Source organism: Cololabis saira, chromosome 8, assembly GCF_033807715.1.
Source record: "Cololabis saira isolate AMF1-May2022 chromosome 8, fColSai1.1, whole genome shotgun sequence".
Lineage (NCBI taxonomy): Eukaryota > Metazoa > Chordata > Actinopteri > Beloniformes > Belonidae > Cololabis > Cololabis saira.
The window spans coordinates 42,493,917-42,515,019 of record NC_084594.1 but is presented as its reverse complement, the minus strand read 5'-3'; the positions used below and the strand labels follow the sequence as shown (position 1 = coordinate 42,515,019).

The 21,103-nt window shown below is 44.3% G+C and overlaps 1 protein-coding gene across 1 annotated transcript in view; it reads left to right on the top strand.

Annotated features, from left to right (window-relative positions):
• The first annotated feature begins 14,032 nt into the window (after positions 1-14,032).
• LOC133449569 (G-protein coupled receptor 22-like) overlaps positions 14,033-21,103 on the top strand; it is a 46,443-nt gene continuing 39,372 nt past the window's right edge. Inside the window, exon 1 of the mRNA XM_061728735.1 lies at positions 14,033-14,183. The gene's annotated coding sequence lies outside the window, so the exon portion shown is untranslated. The remainder of the gene's footprint in view (positions 14,184-21,103) is intronic.

Sequence of the window (21,103 nt, the reverse complement as noted above, 5' to 3'; positions counted from 1 at the left end):
GCTGCTCGTGAGCGTTGTTGCGGACCGAGCAGAGCTTCGTCATGCTGGACCGAGTCCAGCGCTGATGCGAGGACGTTCCCGCCTTCCAATTCCTGTCAGATGCACCCTGGGTTTTTTTCAAATCAAATGAAGGTCGAGAAACGGGAAGACGTACTGTAAACACACATAGATTGCATGTTTAAGATGCAAGCAGAAAATACTCTTAAAGGAGCTTGAGGCTGGATTTATGAAAAAAAATTGTATTCGTTTTAATTTTTCTAGTAATAATGTCAGATGAAGCGTTCCGAACCAAAAAGAGTGAGCCCTCTAGCATATCTGTCCGTTGCCTTGAACAGGCTGTGTGCTGCAAAATGTGCTGCAAGGCTGGGGCCTTTTCTCCCGCGCTGTCCTGCGGATGTGACGTCACATGACGCTGCATGTGCGTTCTCCCCATTCTCCCGTGCCGGCTTCACTGTTGGCTGCAGTACCCCCGACGGCCGTCGTGGTGAAGGGTGGCGCTAGAGAGTCTCATTTCTTAAAAGGAGCCTCATGCTCCTTTAACTCTTAAAACAACTCTTAAAGCTGCATATCAGAATCAGAATCAGAATCATGTTTATTTGGTAAATAGGTAATAAACAAATGACAGCTCTTATTAACATATATACAATTTTTAATAAGTGAAAGGTGCAGCAGTGTGAGGTAGACATGATTATTGGTAGGTGCATTGTCAGCATATGATTGTGGTTATTATTATTATTGCACAGTGATATGATAGAATCACAATGTTGGTCACAAACATCGGTGCGGGTCAATCTAACAGAAGTGTCTGCTTCTGCGGAGGCCGCCAAAAGGAGGCCGCCAAAAGTCTTTTGGGGCCGCAGTGGTTCAAACAACGGCTCATATACTGAGGCTACAGTCCTCCTGCAGCGGTCGCAGGTTCCAATCCCGGCCTGTGCATCTTTGCTGCATGTCGTCTCCATTCTCTCTCTCTTGAATAAAGTGCCACAAAAAATTTTTTTTTTTAAAACTGTCTTTTGCCTGCGTATTTTCGCGACCATAAGGCGCACATTTTTTTTTTTTTTTTTTTTTTTTAATGTCCCGGGCGCCTTTTGAAACGGTGCGCCGTGTCTATTACCTGAATTACGGTAATGTAAGGCCGGCCCCCATGAGAACGGTAAAGGGAGAAGGGGGCGGGTGAAGCCCCCGTGAGTTGCGACGTGAATGAGACTCCACTGAGCTGTTTAATGCGAAACAGATGATGAAAACTTTTAAGGATTTGCTTGATGTGTAAAGTGAAATAAAATACAATCAAACTAAGTTTTGCCCCGCTCTATTTAAATAAGCACACTTGTGTGTGTGTGTTCTGCAGCACGCGTGTGTTTTGCATGTCGGAACCGAGGAAGCACCTGCCGTGGGTTTGCGGGTCCGATAGCCGCATCCCCGCTGCAGATCCGGCTGAAATGCCGGTGCCCTTCCCCCGGGAACCCCTTCTACCAGTCCATGTGGGCTGCTCCGGTCCCGGTCGGTCGGAACCGGTCACTTTCCCCGGTTAAAGCCGCGGTGATGGGCGCCGCTGCAGCCCGACTTCCTGGTTCCCAAAGCGGTCCGATCACCTGGTTCCTGGCCGCTTTAAGAGCAGAGATTTCTGGGGTCTGTCTCAGGTCAGATCAGCTTCACCCTCCGAAATTTGCAGCCAAATCTGTCGGTTACAAACCCGGTACCGGGTCCCGACATGCGCGGGTGTGTTCGCGGCGCGACACACACTTACTGGTTTATGTGGCGCTTGCCTGGCGCAGCTGATGGACAGAAACCTATGGTGATTTTTAAAAGAAAAACTTTGCATAAGACGTTTCCAGCCGGAGTCATTATAAGGGTGAATGAAAAGGGGGGGCTGGATGAAGGGATGATGATGATCAAGTGGCTGAGACAGGTCTGGAAATTCGGACTGGCGCAGCTGAATTAACGGAGCTCCTGTCGCATACATCCCTGTACCGGCTCCCCTGTGAGCGGGTCCAGCGCGGCGGTCCCGGGACGCGGGACCCGGGACAGCCGCAGGACCAGCGCGGGGGGGCGGACCGGGACCCGGGACCCGGGACCCGGGACCCGGTCCAGCGCGGGGGAGCAGACGGGGAGCGGACCCGGTCCAGCGCGAGGGAGCAGACGGGGAGCGGACCCGGTCCAGCGCGGGGGAGCAGACGGGGAGCGGACCCGGTCCAGCGCGAGGGAGCAGACGGGGAGCGGACCCGGTCCAGCGCGAGGGAGCAGACGGGGAGCGGGACCCGGGACCGCCGCGGTCGGGATTTTTAAAAGAAAAGCGTTCCCTAAAGAGACTTTTCCAGCCAGAGTGAAATGAAAAGGGCTGGATGGATGAGGAGATGATCAGTGGCTGAGACAGGTTTATGTGCAGCAACCCGGTGGTTTTTTTTAAATTCTTTAATGCAGAAACAGAATATGAACCTTTGAAGGGTTTGATTGATGTGAAAAGTGAAATAAAATATCAAACTAAGTTTTGCTTCCGCTGTATTTTATAGCGCGTGTGTGTTCTGCAACGCGTGTCTGTGCAGCTCCGTCTCCGTAGACGGCGCCTTTTGGGTCGGTGCGCCATATGTGTGTTTTAAAACCAAAAATGACACACAAAACTGAGGGTGCGCCTTTCCACACAGTGCGCCATATGGTCGCGAAAATACGGTACTCCCATTTTGTTCTGAAGATTATTTTGTGTAGATAATGCAGGTTTTACTATTACTGATAATTGGAGAACCTTATAAAAAAAGACTGAAAAATGATAAACAGTTATTTAAACATAGTGTATAAGAGAACGGTTCTTGCAAACCCACATACATAAAACTAAAGAAGTGAATACTGCACATCATTTGCATTCATTCCAGAGAGATGTGATTCACTGCGTAAATTCATCTATTAAGTACATTTGACTGTATATTTGGCTTTCTGGAGCATTCTTGAGTAGTCTTTGCTCCAGAAAGGAAAACATGCTTATATAGATTAAAGATGAAATATGTGTTCCCATCAACCAAGATTAAATGCAGGGCGTTTGAAAACAGTTCAAACCAAGACACCATCAAAAAAAGTTTTTTATAGCACTCCAGGCTCATGTAGTCAGTTCAAAATCAAACATCTCAGGGGGAGTTCTACTCGAGCTACTTTGTCGTCAGCAAGAAAGACGGCGGACTTCGTCCCATCTTGGACCTGAGAGGCCTCAACAGGTACATGAAGGCCCTGCCCTTCCGGATGCTGACCACAGCAGTCGGTCAGGGGGAGTGGTTTACAATGGTGGACCTACAGGACGCTTATTTTCACGTGCCGATCGCGGCACGTCACCAGCAATTCCTGAGGTTCGCCTACCAGGGCCACCATTATCAGTTCAGGGTGCTCCCGTTCGGGCTCTCCCTGTCCCCGAGAGTTTTCACCAGGTGCGTGGCGGCAGCCCTTGCTCCTCTGCAGGCACGGGGTATGAAGATTCTGCCGTACCTGGACGACTGGCTGGTATGTGTGCCATCCCGAGACCAGGTGGTAGAGGACACAGCCCTCTTTTTGTCATATGTGGCCAGGCTGGGGCTCACAGTGAACAGAGGAAAGAGCTGTCTGATTCCCTCCCAGTGAGTCGCCTACCTGGGATTGGAGCTTGACTCGGTGACCATGAGGGCCTGTCTCTCACCACGGCATGTGAGCGACATCCTGCAGCTCCTTCCCCGATTCAGGAGGGGCAGACGGCTGCCTTACATCCAGTTCCTGCAGCTTTTGGGCAAACTGACAGCCGCCTCAGCTGTTGTACCTTTGGGCCTGCTGTCGCTACGCCCCCTGCAAATGTGGCTGAACAGCCTTCGTCTGGATGCCGAGAGCCACAGGCACAGGCTGGTCTGGGTGTCGCAGGTCTGTGTCCATGCCCTGGCACCTTGGAAAGACAGGGCCTTCCTGCTGGGGGGTGTGCCCTTAGGCGCTATTCCCTCCTCTCGGGAGACCGTCATCACGGATGCCTCCCTCTCGGGGTGGGGTGCTGTTTGGCGCGGCAGGCCTGCCCAAGGGCAGTGGTCTGCCCGGGGCCGCGCATGCCACATCAACGTGCTGGAGCTCCGGGCTGTGCACCTCGCACTCAAGTACTTTTTACCTCACCTGTGGGGGAGGCATGTGCTGGTTTGGTCAGACAATATGTCCACTGTCTCCCAGATCAACCACCAGGGGGGCACCAGGTCTGCACAGCTGCTGCAGGTGTCCCGGGGCCTTCTGACGTGGGCTGCTCCTCGCCTGCTCAGCCTACGGGCGATGTACCTGCCATTGGACAGGAATCAGGTGGCTGACTTCCTTTCCCGACGCAAGCCTCCCCCGGGAGAGTGGCGGCTTCATCCGGAGGTAGTGGAGACGATTTGGGTCCTCTTCGGCAGAGCAGACCTCTTTGCCTCGGGCGACTCAGCTCACTGCCCCCTCTGGTTCTCCTGGACAGAGGAGACCAGTCCTCTGGGTCAGGATGCCCTAGGGCACAAGTGGCCTGACGGGCTCCTGTACGCATTTCCCCCACTACCTTTGATCCTGTCGACGTTGCAGAGGGTCCTCCAGAAGGTAGCCCCCTTCTGGCCAGGGAAACCATGGTTTCCACTGCTGCAGAGGCTCTGCTGCAGCGCGTCATGGCGCCTCCCCAGCCGGCTCCACCCGGCTCCAGTATGAGTGCTAGTGGAGGAGATTCCCTGCCTGGTGTGCAGACAGGGCAGAGGACCCTGTGCTTTGCCCCGTGGCCACGATCCTGGAGTTCCTTCAGTCCCTCCTGGATGGTGGCCGTGCTCAGTCCACCTTAAGGGTGTACATAGCGGCCATTTTGTCGCAACATGCCCGGGTTGAGAATGCCACCGTGGGGTGTCACAGATTGGGTTCTCTCTTTCTCAGGGGGGCTCTGAGACTGCGCCCCCCGAGGACCCCAAGGGCCCCAGTGTGGGACCTGTCCATGGTGCTAGGTGCCCTCTCTTCTCCACCTTTTGAGCCCTTGGCCCAGGTGGACCTAAAGTGGCTTTCAATGAAGACAGCTTTTCTCCTCGCTATGACATGGGCAAAGCGAGTTGGTGAATTACATGCCCTGTCAGTAAGCGGGTCATGCCTGAGATGGAACCCAGATGGTTCGGGGGTTACGTTGTGGCCGAACGTGGCGTTCCTGCCCAAGGTCCTGCCACGCACTCATGTTAATCAGCCTATCCAGCTTGCCCGTTTCGACCCCCAGCCAGCGGAGGGTAGGCCAAGCCCTTTGTGCCACCTACGGGCCCTTGCTGCTTACATTGATGCTACCACGCCTGTGCGACGGTCGGAGCAGCTTTTTATCTGCCATGGTGGGCCTAACCGAGGTCGTGCTGTTTCTACACAGCGCCAGTCGTAACTTTTGCTTTATTGGCCAAGGTTGAACAGGCCCAACAAGGATTTTGACTCTGGTTATTTCGCTCACTGTACCCAGATTTAAAAAGTAGCAAACAGTAAATAAACAAATTTGGCACTTATTAACATATATACAATTAAAAAAAGTGAAAGGTGCAGCAGTATGAGAGAGACATGGTTATTGAAAGGGGCATTGTTACAGCATATGATTGTGTATAGACAAATGACAGCTCTTATTAACATATACAATTTTTAAAAAGTGAAAGGTGCAGCAGAATGAGGTAGATATGATTATTGGAAGGTGCATTGTTTGACATAAAGACTTGTGGGTAGTGTCATCGGACTCAGTTTTGAGTCCTTGAACATAATTGCTGCAAATTAGCCCCGCCCCTTAATCTGATTGGTCGATATCTGATAGTTTCTACTTTCTGCCATAACCTTTAAAGGGGACCTATTATGCAGTTAATGTATATTTTAAACAGGCCTTGAATGTCTTGAAAACAACCTAAAGCTTGTTTTTTCTACATAAAACAGAAATTCAGCCTGTGGGCCATTTAGTTTTACCGCTTCTTACCCCATTTTCTGTGAGGGATTCTGAGGGGAGAGGAGGCTATGATAATGAGGCTCTGTGCTAATTGGCTTCCTGAATGACGTGTAGGAGGGGAGGACACAAAGCCTTGCTCCGGGCAGAAGAGCCGGTTGTGTACACAAAGCGTGTCGCATGCGAGGGAGCTTCGGCGACAAAATCAATTCCATTGCTTTATTTTTTTGTATTGGACTGTCCTAACTGGCCGCGAGTTTAACAGTTTCAGTGTAGACAGAGAGCGTCCGATGTCACGCAGCTCGACCTGATAGTCGGACGCTCTCATTCAGTTACACGGCGTAAACGGATCTTAAGCCTGAATTACGGTTCTGCATTAAATCGATGCGTACCCTACGCCGTAGGCTCCGCGTTGGTGAAACGCGGAACCATAAATCAGCCTTTAGTCACCTCGTCTTGACACTATTATATTATTACGCATTATTATATTATTACTAATAGAGCTCCGGTGTTACCTAACACTCCGTTAGGGAACACTGGGGCCACCGGGGCTCCTCACCGGTCCAGTCCAGAGAGGAGCCCCGGTGCTCCGGAGCTAAGCTAAATACTTAAAAAAAATAACGTCACTCACCGCTGAATCGTGTGCAGTTGCCGGGTCCGTAGTGTGGGCACTGATCCTTTTATGAGGGTAAATGTCGATGCGAAACCTAATTTTTACTGTCCCTTGCTGTGGAAACAGCCACCGCTGCTGAACAATGGCTGAAGCTCCGGCTGGCGGAGTTAGTTGTGTGAGTGGTTTCAGCAGCGGAGGCCGACCTATGGAAATCTGCGCCTATCGTTACATAACGACAGGAGCAGATTCTGAACAGCTCGTAAAAATCACATGACACTGGAAGATTCAGCCGGGCGGGGTGTACAGACCCTGCAGAATTTCGTGGCATTTCATCTTTTCTGTGTTGGCAGGGTGAGGGGAGACCACTTTATATATATTAAAAATAAGAAAAAACTTTTTTTTCATAATAGGTCCCCTTTAAATGGTTTGATATAGAGAGTCTTGGGTGGTGTCATCCGCTAAATGTCCAGGCCTGAAGAATCTACATACAAGTCATATAAGCGCTTCCACTCCAGCACACCTGAGCGTGCACAAGGGTGCGAGGGCCCGTTCATCGCTGCTTGCAGCTTTCTTTTTTTTTTTTTTTTGTATTTTGGCCCTAGATCATTTATAAAACCAACATCAGGATTTTAAAATCTATTCTGTGACAGACTGGAAGCCAGTGTAAAATTCTAAGGACTGGAGTTATATGGTCCACTCTCTTGGTCTTAGTGAGGACTCGGGCAGCAGCTTTCTGAAGTAACAGCAATTGTTTGATGGAGTTTTTTTTAGGAAGTGTTAAAGTGGTCCAGTCTACTGATGATAAAAGCATGGATAAGTTTGTCTGAAATGTTGCCACTACCATATTGGATTGGATGTCTTTCAAGACTTCACTAGAGCTCTCAGTTCTGTGGTGTGGCCGGAAACCTGACCAGAAAAACACAGCAACGGCTACACTGGCTGCGAACAACGGTTACATGTTTGCCGGAAACCTGGCAAACATGGGAATGTTCATTTTCAACCCAGTCTCACAGGAAAACGTGGTAGAGGCTACGTTGGTCCAATTTGCAAAACGTGGCAATGTTTACGATTTGCCCTCCTAAAACGTGATATGAGAACGAGTTCCGTGGCCCATTCATTTTAATAGGTTTCGTTAGGTTTCGTTTCTGTCACGTGACTTTCAAGTTTTCGGCTGTGGAGGAAAAATAAAATTGCTGCCATTTCTTTGATTCTCGGTCTAAATTGCAATATTTTAAGATAGTTTCGCCATGAAAAGCAGATTATATCATATTTATAGATTTATAAATATATATTGAAATTTCACGATGATGATGATGAATATGACGATGATGATGATGATGATGATGATGAAGGTGATGAGGATGATGATGAGGATGATGATGATGATGATGAAGGTGATGAGGGTGATGATGAGGATGATGATGATGAAGGTGATGATGATGATGATGAAGGTGATGATGATGATGATGATGATGATGAGGAGGAGGATGATGAGGATGATGATGATGAAGGTGATGATGATGATGATGATGATGAGGAGGAGGATGATGATGATGATGATGATGAGGATGATGATGATGATGAGGATGATGATGCAATTGGAGGACAACCAGCAACCAGAAAGAGCTGAGGAAGCCCCATTACCCCGTCGTTCTGTCATGGATAGGGTAAGTCCGCCCTCTTGTATGCAGCTGACTGGTAATCTTGTAAACATAACACTGACATGATTTCATAGCGAGACCTGCAAGTTTCATCGTAATAACTAACAAACCAAAGATCATTCATCAACTGAACAAATATTGTGAAATTTCAATATATATTTATCGCTATAAATATGATATAATCTGCTTTCCATGGCGAAACTATCTTAAAATATTGCAATTTAGACCGAGAATCAAAGAAATGGCAGCAATTTTATTTTTCCACCACAGCGGAAAACTTGAAAGTCACGTGACAGAAACGAAACCTAACGAAACCTATTAAAATGAATGGGCCACGGAACTCGTTCACATCTCACGTTTTAGGAGGGCAAATCGTAACATTGGCCACGTTTTGCAATGTGGACCAACGTAGCCTCTTATCACTGAGTTGAGTATGTGTCAGCCCAAACAGGTTTTATTTGTGTCTTTTATCAGAGAGGATCTGTTTTGAATACTACGGGAAGGACATACCTGTCACGAGAAATCCAGCTGACTTCCTGGTGAAAGACAGCTGATGAACGGATTTCATTCCAACAGTCACTTGTGGCGCAGACGGACAAACCCATGGTAAGAAAATGTTTACTTACATGAGGGTTTCATATCTGAGCTTTTGTTTGGTATCTTCTTTGAGTTTCTGTTGGTTTGGCAGTGCCAAAACCTTTGTGGTGTGTTATTTATTTTTTTCAGTGGTTTTGTAGATTTTCCATTGATTAAAGTTGATGATGCAGTGTAGTTTCTGGTCACATTCTAATGGTTTGAGTGTTAAGGTTTACATCATGTGGCATTTTCTTTTAAATGTTTGTATATCGTGTAGCTGAACTAGAGTGACTTATAGGTCTTCTGTTTTTAAACAAGCCATAAATAACCGTCAAAATGATCAATAAAAATATGTGTTGGATGAGTGTATGTTTATATCAAATCAAGTTTTAGTACTAGTGCTAACCACTAAGCCACCGTGCTGCCCTCAGACCAGAACAATCATTTACTTAGTTTTTGCACTGGAAATGCACAAAAAATCCTGGCAAACATGTGAATGTTCATCTTATAAGGAACAAATTCTATGCTGTTGTTTTATCACTGAGTTTGTTTGTCGTTGTTATGAACAGTACTTGGATTTACGGAAGTATCTCACTAGATGGCTTTAACCCAGAGCCCCAGAGAACAACACCACAAAGTGTATAAAGCAGCATACCTTACACGTGTCACCCCAAACAGGTTTGATTTGTGTCTTTTATCAGAGAGGATCTGTTTTGAATACCACATGAAGGACACACCTGTTACGAGAAATTCAGCTGACTTAAAAACACCTTAAACAAAGTGAAAGGATTTCATTCCAGTCACTTGTGGCGCAGACAGACAAACCCATGGTAAGAAAATTTTACATACATGAAGGATCTGAGCTTATATTTGGTATCTTCTTTGAGTTTCTGTTGGTAAGACAAATACACCAAAACCTTTGTGGTGTGTTATTTATTTTTGTCAGTGGTTTTGTAGATTTTTCCAATGATTAAAGTATTGATAGTGTAGTTTAGTTTCTGGTCACATTGTAATGGTTTGAGTGTTAAAGTTTACATCATGTGACATTTTCTTTTGAATGTTTGTATATCGTGTAGCTGAACTAAGTTAGAATGATTTATAGGTCTTCTGTTTCTAAACAAGCCATAAATAACTGTCAAAATGATCAATAAAAATATGTGTTGGATGAGTGTAGTGGGTCACATGTTTATATCAAATCAAGTTTTAGTACTTTGTGATACTGGTGTCAGTGTTCCTGAATGAACTTTGGATCACAGCATGAAAATTAAATAAAAATATTTGGTTTTGTTTTTACTGGACTTTTTATTTAGGCTTTTTTGCATATCTTCAAAAATGATTGTGTTTTGCAGAACAGATGGGAGTTCACACCCGATAAGCCATTGGTGATTTGAAATCAATAGTATTACATAGTTTAAGTCCTTTTCTATCATCTTTTTTTTCTTAAAGGGACTCCTTTTAGCTACACCATTTCCTCTGCATTTCCTTCAAGCTAAAGACTCTTTAAGGAGCATTTCTGCATTTAGTTAACTTCTCTGATCATCAGAATGAGTTAGAAGATGTGTCCAGCTCTTTGCATGACTCAGCACTGCGAAAGCTGCATGCACGTATGATGATAAGTGAATGGCAACCAAGATGAACCACCTTGGGCCCCTGAGCAAGGCCTTAAACCTAATTACTCCATGGTATGTGTGTCTCAGATGTAAGTCGCTTTGGATAAAAGCATCTGCTAAATGACAGTAGCAGCAGTAGCAGCAGTAGTAGTAGTAGTAGTAGTAGTAACTACCCTTGTTACTGTTTGTAGTTTGTAGCACCTCTCTTTCACACACACACGCACACTCTTCTATTTGTCCTTTTCTTTTTATGTCTGTTTGTTTTATGTTGGCATGTCCGTCTTTTTTACTTCAACACATTTCACCTCTAAAAAACGTTACACAAACATTGCAGCAATCACCACACTACAAACACTGCACTTATCACTGTCTTGTCTTTCTATCAGTCTTGTCCTTTCATCTTTCACTTTGGTTATTTTGATCCTCTTTGTCAGAATATGGAATCCAAATGTTAATAAAATATGTTGATTGGAATGTTGATGTGGACCGGTGAAGGAAACACACACTCACACACATTCACACACTTTAAGAAAACTTACACCTGCTGAAGATTAAAATGCATATATATGTGTTGGATAAAGGTTTTTACCAAATGATGGGGCTAACTAATGATACACAAGCAAACAGTTGTTAAAAAAAGGAAGGTGTGATAACTGCTAATGGATTTTTTTTTTAAATTTCAGACACTTCAAATTCTCTAGACAACAAATCCCTAACCGACTGAGGCACGGCCGTCTTCTATCGAACCTGTTGAAGCTAAATACTTTACCACCAAAAAACAATGAACAAAAAAATAACAGCTAATTTGTCTGTTATTTTTGAAAGACTTTCTGAACATGTTCGATCGTACATCAGGCTATGCCAAACACATGAAATGAGGATGAAGAACATTGTACAAGAGATCATGAAGACATCCTACAAAGTTGAAGAGGTGAACCGTGTAACCGATTGGGACACTTTCCTTGGGGTAGGATGTGTAGGATTTGGCATAGCATTGGGAGTATGTTGGATTGGAGCAGTGTTTAGTGCAGGATTTGGAGACACGGCTACACTTGGACCTATAGCATTAAAAGCATCAATCTTTATATCCTTAATAGGAGCTTATTTTTTTTTTGGAAGCTACTTCAAGAAGGGCAAAGATGGTGAAAGAACTGATGAACACTACTGAACTGCTGAATGGAGAATTCAAGACCATCATTGGAACAATAAAGAACGTCCTGGAGGACATACTGGAAGTGACGGATGAGCTGGAAGAAAAGTCGTCTTTATTCAAGACAACAGCTGGAGGCGAAGCAAAACTAACGCTTCAAGGAATAGACGAAGTTTTGCAGTTTCAACAGTATATGCATACACTGACAGAGAATAGCAAAACTCATTTTGTTCCAATTTTAGTAGAGCGGTGCAAGAACACTCTTGATCAGCTTTCTAAAATGAGGAGAGTTTTCAAAGACTTTGAGGAATGAGTCAACTGACTTTTATTTTTATTTCTTTTTAACATACAGTCTGTACAGTTCGGAAACGGAATTAAATAATGGGGGGAATAAGCTAAAACATCTGCACAACATTGTGCACATTTGAACCATGTGCCAGCATGGTTGTGGAGGGGATAAGCTTGGCAGCATATGTTACTTTGATTATAGACTTAGTCATATTCTTAAACCTATTTATTGCCAGCCTCTGGATAATACTTCCTTCAAGCAGAGGTGTAGGAGGAATGTTGCAGCATCCAAGAAGACCTTTATCTTTATGGTGGACAACACTACTGCACGTACAACCATTTCTAACATGGGTCCTTAAAGAATGACTTGCTCTTGGAGCGAACGCCTAGTTCAAGGCACTGCAGCTCCACGTTTGCTTCAAGGAAGAGAACTTTTTTGCTTCAGAGGACTGTGGCAGGTGTACCAGTGTGGCATCTGACTGTCTAAAAATACAACGATCAAAGACTCGTCCCAATTGGACCTATCCCAATGAAAATGGTTTATATTCCTTCTGTGTTTCCATTGTTTCATGTATTTTCTTATAATTTCCCTATCAAACTTTTCCCACATGTTGGACAACCTTTTTTTTTGCATCTTTTAAAATGACAAATTATGCTCTATTTAAAAAAAAAGCTGAGTTCTAAATGAAATAGCTGTGATGTATTTTAGTCTAAATAAGACATATAGTTCTCAATTTTTATACATCTCTGTCCAGTTCTGGTCACCGGGGCTGGTTTTAGGGGGAGGAGTCATTATCTTGTCTCCACCGCCTTCTTCCAAGTGGGGTGTCTATATAAAAACAACGGGTGTAACATCCTAGTGCTGTGTACTTCGCATGTACAGGAGATGTTACATGATGGGATATTAGTTGGTGATGAAGATGGGGATCCTTCTGGTGGGATTTGGGTCTGTGACATCACGGTACATTGCAAATATATGCTCTGAAACTCAGAAATGTTTTGTTGTTGTTTTTCTATGTACACTTTAAGAAATGATGGAAACAAAATCAGTGAATTACCTGCATGTAAATGGAAATAACGCTTATGGTGATGCCTGTGCAGTCAGAGCAAGTGGAGATGGCTGACACTGGTTAAAATTCACATTTCAACCACCGAAAAGGTCAGCCTACCTGCTTGTTTGTGGTCAGAGGTAGTGGGCATATTCTGTCAAATAAGTGAATTAAATTAAATAAAATCACGTTACACTGCGGCTGATTTCAGCACCCTTGTCATGTGTTTCCAGCATATGATTGTGTATATATATATTTACTGTTGTTATTAGTGCATTATGAGCACCCTGTGATTTAAGGTGAATGACAGTGACTTGGAAACCTGCTCCTCCTCTGGGACAGCCGGCTGGAGCCTCCGCAGTTTGCAGGGTCCTCCGTGGTCCTGTGTGGTCAGTACTCGAGTTGTAAAAAAAAAATCAGGGGGGATGGTGGATTTTATCTTGTGATCTATGGTATCAAAAGCTTTCTGCAGATCAATATACAGACCAATAGAACACTCGTTATTTTCATTTGCATATGCTATTTCTTCTACCATTTGCATTTCTGCAAAAGCAGTTCTACTTTCTCTGAATCCATATTGATTTTCACTTAATAATTTATTTTTATGAATTAACCAATTTAATTGTTTCACAAACAATTTCTCAAAAATTTTAGAAAATTGCGGTAAAAGTGATATTGGTCTGTAATTTTCCATATAGTGTTTATTTCCATTTTTATGAATTGGAATCACCTTTGCTAACTTCATGTTGTTTGGAAAAATTCATTTTTGGAAAGAAAGATTACAAACATAGGTCAAAGGTCTGACCATATAATCAATAACATCTTTAATAATTACTGTATCAATGGAGTGTATGTCAAGTGAAAATTTACTTGAAACAGGTGAAACTTGTCAAATAAGTTATTGTTCTGGTGTTATTTTTCTGGTGATGACTCTAAATGTTGAAATAGCAGTAAAACCACATTCATTGATGAAATGACATAAGGGATGGAAAGGGGGGATGGCAGTTTTACTGGGGGGATGATTTGGACCGTTTTTATTTCAGGGGTGGGGGGGGGGGGGGGGGGGGGGGGCATCCCCCCTCATCCCCCTCAACTCCAGTACTGTGCGTGGGTCCTCCGTGGCTCCACCAGGAGCAGCAGCTGCACCGTGGACGGTGCAGCGGTTTGTCCGTCCCACTCGCAGCGGCTGCAGGTCTGCACGCTGGAGCTGCTGCTGGGGAGCGTGCGTGCCTGCTCCTGCGTACGCTCGGCTGCTCCGCATCACAGCACAGATGGAAACCCATCATCTCTAACGCATTTACCTACAGGTTGGACCTATGATGAGCGCACCCTTCGCAGACCAGGTAAGTTTTTGCTGAAACAACGAGATTTTTCATTTTGGTCTAGTATTCTCATCACTGAGATCAGTTATTTGTGCAGCTGATGGAGAAAAAAATTGTTCATGATGCACATGCAGGTAGCCATCACTAATTAGTCCTACAACAAATGTTTACCATTTAAAAAAACGACTCCATTTAGTCCACTTTTTGTATTTCTTATATGAACAGATTTCATGATTTAATCGTAATAATAAACTTTACGCGTTGGATGGACGTTTACGCAGCAAACGCACCAGAATTCAGCATTTGGATATAATGCACGAGGACATTAGTGAACCGGAATCTCTGCTTTACATGAAAATGATATCCAACTTGATGTGTAATCCAGTTTATTTGCAGCATTTTTCTGCACGGTAACCTGCGCGCCGTGGCGCAGCGCGCCGCGCGCCGTTTGGCACATCGTGCCGCACGAAAAATCGATTCAGCTGAGGAATCTTAAGTTTTACTGGGAACCTCGGGCCAAATGTGGGAGTATGTGTTTGACACAGTTATGGGCTCCGAGGCTGTGTGTTTCTCCCACGCTCCTGTGGAACTGGAAACAGCAGCGCGCACATCCAAGCGCGGCTGCTGCGGATTCTGGTGTTTGCTGCGTGTCAGTGTTTTTACTGTTCGGGGATGGATGTGCTGCCAGCCGCCTATACAGGACAGAAAACATGTCTTTTGAACTCGTAAGCTTTGCTTTTCCTGTGAAGGTTGCTGATCGTGGGTATTTACAGGAACATCTCTCAGCTACACTCAATTACACCTGATAAAGTCAGTACTCGAGTTGTAAAAAAAAAAAATCAGGGGGGATGGTGTATTTTATCATATGGGGACAGATAATTTGTGCTGAATACAAATAATATAATATATTACAAATAATAGCAGTGACCAAAACACCTGCAGAAATACTGCAGGAATGACATAGCAGCAGTTAAATGCAGCCTTCTGTAAGCTTTAAATATCCACTGGGCTTACATCAAATACATCAAAACACAACAATAAAAAACACTTTTCTGAACTTATCAATATGACTCTGTCCTTCACAAGTACAATGGATCACTGCAAAAACTCAAAATCTTAACAAGAATATTTGTCCTATTTCTAGTTAAAATGTCTCATTTTAGTAAAAGAAATCTCATTAGACTTAAAACAAGACTCATCACTGGAAAAAAACAACAATTTTCACCTGTTTCAAGTAGATTTTCACTTGAAATAAGTAGAAAAATCTGCCAGTGGAACAATATTTTTCTGCTTGTAATAAGAAGATAAATCTTATCCCACTGGCAGATTTTCCTACTTATTTCAAGTGAAAATTTACTTGAAACAGGTGAAAATGGTCAAATAAGTTATTTTTCTGGTGATGACTCTAAATGTTGAAATAGCAGTAAAACCACATTCATTGATGAAATGACATAAGGGATGGAAAGGGGGGATGGCAGTTTTACAGGGGGGATGATTTTGACCGTTTTTATTTCAGGGGGGGATGCCGTCCCCCCTCATCCCCCCTCATCCCCCCTCAACTCCAGTACTGGCTACACTCAGTCAATTACACCTGATATAGTGCTGGTGAGTGGAGGCTCAGCTGACAGTAGGATGTTTTAACCAAAAGACTAATTTGACCTTAATGCGAAGACTTTGAAGGTGTAATCCTTGGACAAGCTACCGGAAGTTTCTAATCACCGGATTAATCTACAACCGGCCAACTCTGAAATGCATTTTGGTTAAATAGTTTTTGGTTCCAACTTCTCAAATGTGAATGATATTTCTTTCTTTCTTTCTTTCTTTCTTTCTTTCTTTCTTTCTTTCTTTCTTTCTTTCTTTCTTTCTTTCTTTCTTTCTTTCTTTCTTTCTTTCTTTCTTTCTTTCTTTCTTTCTTACTTATATGGAATATAATGAAACTTTTAACTTAAAAAGAAAAAAAGGTGCAGTTGAATGTAATCATTGTTTTCTATGTTGGGACAAGTAAATGTGGGGGCCGAATGAGTTTTTAAGCAAATAAAATCATAATTAAGGGGTATTGTGTATTTATCTGGAGTTGGATGGACCAGAATGGAAAAATATTACGTATTAGAAGGTGCTGTACATCATCAAAATTGCAGCCTGCCGCAACAGAATCAAATGAATCAGTTCCAGCTCTCGTACAAAGCGGCTGCATTACGGTTCTGTGCCAGTGTTTCACAAGCAACCATCTGTCAAACATCAACACAAATGTAGATGTATGTAGAGAAAGGAAAGACTAGAGTGAAGCTGAAGTAAGATGCTGCTGGCGGGAAGGGTGGCGCAGAAGGGAGGCGTTACTGGAGACAGTGTGGAGGTGGAAGAAAGTGAAAAGAGAGAGGAGAAGTGTGGATGAAAGCGTTAGTGAGCCATGTCCGTGCCTGTGTTCTGCTGGGGACCGCTTTGATTGCAACATGAAGGAAGAAAACCACATCGTGCTGAAGATGGGGAGGGTGCATTTCTGCTGCCAACTCTCCATATGGAGACAAAACTGACTGCTGGTTTATTTCTTGTCCAGTTCAATAACATCCATGTTCCTCCTTTTTGACTTTCTGACTGTTCGTCTTATACGTATGTCTTTTTGAATTGTCTCTCTTCTTTCCTCCTTACCTTTTCTGCCTCTTGCTCTTTTAGTTTTGAACAGCTGACTATTTCAGGTCCATATTAAATATCTGGACTGAATAATTCATGTAGCAGGACAACATAGGCCTCTTGGTGAGAGTCTGGACGCTTCCTTCAAACCAGAACTGCACATCTGGAGTCTGAATAATGGATTCTCGTGTTGTAGAGTTTCTGTGATGGCCATAGGTGGACTCGAAATAAGTGTGGGGCCTCTCTCTGCTGTTCATCTTCAGTTGTCATTTCAATATAAAGATGAACCTTCTAAAGCTCTTGCTTGAGGTTTTTTGGACGGAAATGAATCGTGCAGGGCAAGTGCAGTGGTTGATACAGACGCTGTTAATGGATGTAAAACCTTGACTTGCGGGTCAATAAAGCAGCTAATCTGGGTGAGACGCCCCCCTGACCCCGGCCGTGGCCTCGGCGCGTTAACCTCGCTGCAAGGCTGCAGACAGTCCCTGTTTGTGTAAGTCAGACAGTAATGAATGTGCAGGGAAGGGCTTTTAAAAGGGCGTTTATAACAGCCCGCTCTTGGGACCGTGCTACAGTTAATTTTGTATCCTGCTCTTCATAACTCTGAATTCTGATTTCTGTTCGACTGTGTTGCTAAAGAAAAGGAAAACACAAGTCACACAGAATAAGCTTCTAATAAACAGGAAGATGTTTATAGGTTTATATTAAGAATAACGCACGCTGATGCTGCAAGGCTCTTCAAACTTTAGAAGTGTAATACCCGTTGCTAGGTAGAACCATTTTAGATGAATCCATTCAAATACTGGAAACTTTGATATAACTACTAGTTTCGACCTTGAAAAGGATGTTTACGAAGCTATTTTCACTCGGCGTTCCTTTAAGCTGCGTGTTTCCATCAGTGGATGGTGTTGGCTGAGTTGCCTTGGAGATGCATCTGTTTCACAAACAGACCAGCAGTGGGGTTGAAAGCTGCTGAAAAAGTGGATGTTGATTTCATTTTTATAAATGAACTAAGAAATAACTCAGATTTCAAGAATGTGGGACAGTAGTTTCTCAACATTTGTATTTCGGGTTCCTTGGTTTTTCCTCATGATTTACAGTATTTCATCCTTTAAAACACAGATTTCTTCGTTTGCTTGATGTTGTGCTGCCTAAAATCTTTCTGATCATATTTTAGTCACTTTTTGACATCTGCCATGTTGAGTAACCTGAGGAGCCTTTTACGTCTGCTGCAGGAAATACCCCAAATCCCAAATGAGTTGAGGATGGGATGTGGGCAGTAACAAACTGAAGATAAAATGAGGAGGAGGTTTAAACCACTTTTTATTTCAGTCACCATGAGTCCAGTGCACTGTGATGGACTGGCAACCTGTCCCTGCCTCTCGCCTGAAAGTAGCTGGGATAGACTCCAGCAGACCCCCGTCACCCTGCAGAGGATAAAGTGGGTATAGATAATGGATGGATGGATGGATGGATGGATGGATGGATGGATGGATGGATGGATGGATGGATGGATGGATGGATGGATGGATGGATGGATGGATGGATGGATGGATGGATGGATGGATGGATGGATGGAGTCCAGTGCAGCACAGTGTTTCACTGAGACATGTCTGCAGATACAGTCACGACTGCAACACGTCTGTACAGGTTACACCAAAACGCCTGTTTTTAAAAGCAGGCTCAAGACTCACCTTTTTAAATTGGCTTTTAGCTGATTCCTTTTAGTCTTTCATGTATCCCTTTGTTTTAACCAGCTGTTCTTGTTGTTTTAACCCTGGTCTTATGCTCTTATGTTTTTAAGTTGTTCTTATTCTTCTTTGTTTTAGCAGTTCTTGCTTTCTAGACCTACTTTTAGGATTTTACGTTATACTCTTAACCCTTGTACTGTCTTTGGGTCAAAATTACCTAATTCTCCTTTTCCTTCTTTCCTCCTGCTGTCTCCTTCCTTCTCCCTTCCTTCCTTCTTTACTCCCTTCCTTCTTTCCTCCTGGTCTCTCCTCTTTTCTCCATTCCTTCCTTCCTTCCTTCCTTCCTTCCTTCCTTCCTTCCTTCCTTCCTTCCTTCCTTCCTTCCTTCCTTCCTTCCTTCCTTCCTTCCTTCCTTCCTTCCTTCCTTCCTTCCTTCCTTCCTTCCTTCCTTCCTTCCTTCCTTCCTTCTTTCCTTCCTTCCTTTCTTCCTTCCTTCTTTTTTCCCTTCCTTCCTTCTTTCCTCCTACTCACTCCTCCCTTCTTCCCTTCCTCTTTTCTTCCTTCCTTCCTTCCTTCCTTCCTTCCTTCCTTCCTTCCTTCCTTCCTTCCTTCCTTCCTTCCTTCCTTCCTTCCTTCCTTCCTTCCTTCCTTCCTTCCTTCCTTCCTTCCTTCCTTCCTTCCTTCCTTCCCTCCCTCCCTTCCTTCCTTCCTTCCTTCCTTCCTTCCTTCCTTCCTTCCTTTCTTCCTTCCTTATTTTTTCTCTTCCTTCCTTCTTTCCTCCTACTCTCTCCTTCCTTTTTCCCTTCCTCTTTTCTCCCTTCCTTCCTTCTTTCCTTGTTTTTTCCCTTCCATCCTTCCTTCCTCCCTTCCTTCTTTTCTCCCTTCCTTTTCTCCCTTCCTCCCTTCCTTCTTTTCTCCCTTCCTTCCTTCTTTCTTTTCTCCCTTCCTTCCTTCTTTCCTCCCTTCTTCCCTTCCTCCTTCCTTGACCCAAAGACAGCACAAGGGTTAAACTCTTTTAGTGTGTATTTTAACTTCATAGCCTATCTTATCCTGCTTTCTCGTAGCTTTTATCTCCAGTGTTTCCTCATAGGGAGCCAGGACTCCATGCTGGGAGTGGGGGGGGACCAAAAGGCGAGGGTTTAGAGGAGGGACTGAAGTGTCTGCTCTAAACCCCTCTTGGAATCTTGGACATGTTTCTGTGAAGGAGAGTCTCTGCACCCCAGAAATGGAACTGTTGAGTGTGAGTTTCCAGCCATGTGACCTATGTTGAGAGTTCAACTCAGCTTGTCCAAATGTTACATGAGGTGGGATCAGCTCTGTTGTTCCCAGGTTAAACTTACAGCAACCACTGCTATTTCTGGGGACTTAAATCGTGCGCGGCCATATGTTCAACTTTTCAAGTGTGCTGCCTGAGGAACCAAAACTTTCTCTGGACAACTTGTGACCAAAGAAACTGTGAGGAAGTGAAATAACTGCACCATCGCTTTGAGACTGGGATGCACCGTGAGCCACATGGAGAAGACGTTAACTAACTTTGTGTGTGAAACGTAATCTCTGCCAGGACAGCAAGGTGCTTTCTAACAATACCAATCCCTGGATCACCGGTGAATTGAAGGAGCAGAGAAACTAGAAAAAAAAAGCTTGTCAAGATGGCGACAGGAAGTTATTTAAAAGTGTGAAACTCTTTCAAGTCAAGTTAAGAGAGAGCAAAAATATCTGTTAAGGGAAATTTGACTGGAAACCAAGTACCAACAGAATCTTATACGCTTTATAAGAAAAAACATAACTTGGATATTGGCTCAGGTGGCTCAGTTGGTAGAGTGGGTCATCCAATAATTGACGGATTGGCAGTTCGAACCCTGTCTGTCGTTGTGTCCTTGGGCAAACCCCCTCCCCTTGCCTCCAGTGGGGGCATCGCTGCTCTGTGAATGGTCCTGTGGTGGTCGGAGAGGACAGGATGTCAGCAAGCATATAGCAGACATCCACACAGACAGGTGGAAGCAGCAGTGGGATGATCAGAGGGGGGGACTGCAGGTCAGCATGCAGGTCCCGAAGCTCCGGCCTTGACAGTCTGCTCTAACATACTTTATCAACATTTGGATTCCTGATTCTGACAGAAAAGACTAAAATCACCAATGTGAAACATGAAAAGACAAGACAGTGATGGGTGCAGTGTGTGTAGTGTGGCGATCACTGAGGTGTTTGTGTGATGTGGGTCAGTGCGTTGCAGTAAAACATAAGATAAACAGACATGAAAAGAAAAGGACAAACAGAAAAGTGTGTGTGTGTGTGTGTGTGTGTGTGTGTGTGTGTGTGTGTGTGTGTGTGTGTGTGTGTGTGTGTGTGTGTGTGTGTGTAGGTCTGTGAGTATTTTTGAATCTCTGTTACATCATCCAGGCCAGCTGACAGTCTTGCCTGGGCCCCGGACAAAATAATCTAAGATGAGCCCCCCTTCCCACGTTAACATTAGAGCTAGCCAGTTAGGTTAAGTTACAAGGTTGGTAAACGTTGGCTGCCCTGTTTCTTACCTTGCTCTACGCTGACTTTCGTAATTCCAGCTTCACCGTCACCCCCTTTTTAAAATATTTGTGTAGAGAATCTCTGAGGCCTCTATTTTCTTCT